This window comes from Chrysochloris asiatica, unplaced genomic scaffold, assembly GCF_000296735.1.
Source record: "Chrysochloris asiatica unplaced genomic scaffold, ChrAsi1.0 scaffold00003, whole genome shotgun sequence".
NCBI lineage: Eukaryota > Metazoa > Chordata > Mammalia > Afrosoricida > Chrysochloridae > Chrysochloris > Chrysochloris asiatica.
In genome coordinates this window covers 25,011,665-25,015,265 of record NW_006408521.1, presented here as the reverse complement: position 1 = coordinate 25,015,265, position 3,601 = coordinate 25,011,665, and the positions used below count along the sequence as shown (strand labels likewise).

At 40.2% G+C, this 3,601-nt stretch overlaps 1 protein-coding gene across 3 annotated transcripts in view; it reads left to right on the top strand.

The window, feature by feature from the left end:
* HPSE2 (heparanase 2) overlaps positions 1-3,601 on the top strand; it is an 869,616-nt gene that overhangs the window by 522,006 nt on the left and 344,009 nt on the right. The window lies entirely within an intron of this gene.

The following is a 3,601-nucleotide window of genomic DNA, read 5'->3' as shown; positions in this document are numbered from 1 at the left end:
TCCGCTCTAGCCCTCTGTGGCTATGTCCCTGTCCATAGACTCAGGTGTCCCAGGTCTCACCACCCTTTGGACCAACCAGCCCTTCCTCTTCTCTGTCTCATCTCTAGGTCAATGAGAGTCTATGGACTTTGGTTGAACTCAGCCCATTTATTCATTGCTGCCTTTACCCCCTTCCACTCACCAGTAGACCAGTGTCATCACCAGCACGTTTACTTGCCTGTTCATGTGTTCCCTTTAAGATTTGGTTTTAGAGTGGGTTTGTCTAGAAGAACTTGATTGCTTGCCTGATGGCTTCCCAGCAAACATCTTGCTTATTCTTGTAGTAGCCAGTCATGCTGACATTTTTATTTTGAGTTTTTCCTGATGATCTTTCTTTGAAGATGTATTTTCTGCCCCTCTAAGTGTTCCAGGACTAGGTTGTAATCTTTATAGGAGCAAATTGCCAGTTCTTTTCTCCCTTGAAATGGGATTAAACTTTCATTGATTTCATAAAATCCTACATTTTTTCCTCAGATTTGCTAAGTAAGCTTTATTCTGGGTTTGCATTGTGTTGGAGAGATTGACATTATTGATTTGATTAATGGGGATATTGCTAAATACCAGAAATATTTAAGGTGATGGCCAGTTATTGAAAGAAAACTTAAAATCATTCTCAAATCTCAGGGAACACAGGGATTTGTTGTTGTTAGATGCCACCAAGTTGGTTCTGACTCATTGCCAAGCTATGCACAACAGAACCGAACACGGCCTGGTCCTGAGTCATACTCACAAGTGCTGTTACATGTGAGTCCATTGCTGCTGGACTGTGTCAGTCCATCTCACTGGAGGATAAGCCTGGATAGACAGTATTAGAGCTCAGACTCATAGTGTCAGTGTGGTCATGGAGTTGAAACGTAGTGATCTAATCAGAACCAACACCCTCTTAAAGAGTAATAATTTCCTCTGGATCTGTTTCTTCGGCCCACTTTTAAACCTAGTCTTTTATTTGGTTTTCCTTCCTCCACAAAGGATACCATCACTAGAGAAATTTTTCCTTTTTATAAATTCCTGCCTTAATTGTTTTACATCTTACCCAAATACATCTAGGGGTCTTATCACAAATTTCTGTATACAAAATGCTGTGGAGATATGACCTGTAGAATATATTAAGTGTGGGAGAGGGTAGACACTGTAGGATAAGCACTGGATTGTGATCTACAAGGTCAGCAGTTTGAGCCCACCAGCTGCTTCGTGGGAGAAAGATGAAGCTTTCTGCCCCCACAAAGTTGTACATCCTTATAAACACGTAACCGGTTCGTAACCGGTGGCTATAAGACCAAACCAAGTCATTGGTACTTAACAGCAACATATGTTAAGTGTAAGAATAAGATATTTTTTTCCCTCGGTTTAAACAAAGGAGCTCTGGTAGCATAGTGGTTACGTGTCGGGCTGTCAACTGCAAGGTTAGCAGTTCGAAGCTACCAGTGGTTCCGTGGGAGAAAGATGAGGCATTCTGCTCCCTTAAAGATTTACAGCCTTGGAAACCCTGTGCAGGGTCACTATGAGTCGGAACCGGAACCAACCCCACAGTACTTAACAAAAACAACAACATTTAAACAAAACAAAAAAGACTTATTAAACAATGGTTCTTTAAAAAAAAAAAAAAAAAGACAAAATGTCTTTCTTGAAATTAACCCTTTTCTTTACTTTTTCATGAAATTAAAACTGGTTCTACAGGATAATGCACCGGACCGCAAGATTGGTTTGAACAGCAAGGTCAGCAGTTCAAACCCTCCAGTCACTCCTCACAAACCCTATACAGGGTTTCTATGGGTCGGAACCGACTCTACGGCACTTACCGACAACAACAAAGGCAAACATAATGCATGTTTTGATAAATAAGTGGTTTAAGCCAAAAATGTGATATATAGACTTATTAGATTTAATTTACATTTAGGTTGTGAGTTTAATTAATCTAATCTTATTTTAATTATGAAGATGTACTGACAATAGTAAAGTTACTAAAATGACAAGTGAAAGCAATACAATAAAAATATAGCCTAAGATGAATTTTATATAAGGCACAAGTAGAAAATTTCAAGTTTACTATACACACATGAGGGCTTTGTGATCTCTTTAATAGACCTAAAGTGCATTTTAAATGATATTTTGGAACTGAAAATAAGCAAATGTATTTATTTAAGTGAAAGTTATGACTATTTTGTTGTGCACTATTTAGGTCCATATTAGTTTTCCATTTCAATTGCAAGGAGACAATTTCTGCTTTTGTTCGTATGCTTCTAAAACAAGTAGAAACTTTCTCCCACATCTACCCACATCAAGTCCATTCGGACTCATAGCGACCATGTATAGTGTTTCCAAAGTTGTAAATCTTTAAGGGAGCAGAAAGCCTTGGGGAGTAGCTGGTGGATTTGAACTGCCGACGAGTGCTTCTCCTGCAGTAGCCCCCCTTCCTGATGTCCCTAGTGCAACCCTGTCCTGCTTCATAAACTGATGATGGACTCCAGTAAATATGGCGCCTCCATGGCAGCTCAGAAAGACCCGTGACTAAATTGCTACAGGAGCTGTGGCCAGTGTGCATCAATCTCTTGCAAAACCACTAGTGACTTCAGTGGAACCCCAGCATTTCACAGAACCCATTTGAAAAATCCTGCTTTAAGCACTTCCTTACGCAGTGAATACTAAGCTAGTGTAAACCTTGTACATAATTATTCACATCATTTTTTTTCCTGTGAGCCATCTAAGGCCCATACCTTGAAGAATACTGCCTAAAAAGATACATGAATGATGGTGTATGTAAAAGAGGAATCAGAAAGTAATTGATCTAGGGGTTCTATAATAAATAGAACAGACTGGCAATAGCAAAGAGGGTTATCATGTTTGGTAAAGTGGGAGGTAGGAGAAAAAGAGGAAGACCCCTAGTGAGATGGATTGGCACAGTGGCAGCATCAGTGGGCTCAAACATAGCAACGATTGTGCGGTTGGCCAAGGCTTGGGCAGTGTTTCGTTCTGTTGTGCATAAGGTTGCTATGAGTCGGTACCAACTCAATGGCACCTAACAACAACAACAACAACAACAACAAACTCACTGAGATCAACAGAGGCCTAAGGTTGGGGGACAATTAGGGCTGAGTGGTAGAGGGCTTAACCACAAATCTAAGGAAAAAAAGTTCATGAGACTCCACAAGGAATCAGTGAAACTGATGAGAGTGATTTGGGGGAAGAGGAATCTGGTAGAATGGGGGAAAGTGTAGACAATGTTGTAATCATTCATGCAAGTGAAAGTAAGAGCGGGAACCAAACGAAGGAATGGGATGGCTGTGGGGATATGGTTCATAAAATTGATGGCATTTGACAATGAAACATATGTTGTGATATTTCTATATGCAAAAATAATAGAAATTGGGACTTGAGCACACTGTTATGGATGTGCTGGTAGGCTGAGCTGTTTTCTGAGACTCACCGGTCAGTCACCTTTCCTGGTCTTGTCCCATGACACCCTTTCCATCATTTTTCATATATATATATAGACCCAGTAGTGGCAGATCGTCTGATCTTTCAAGGAAGGTGACAAATCCAGTTAACTTTGCAAAACCTTCTC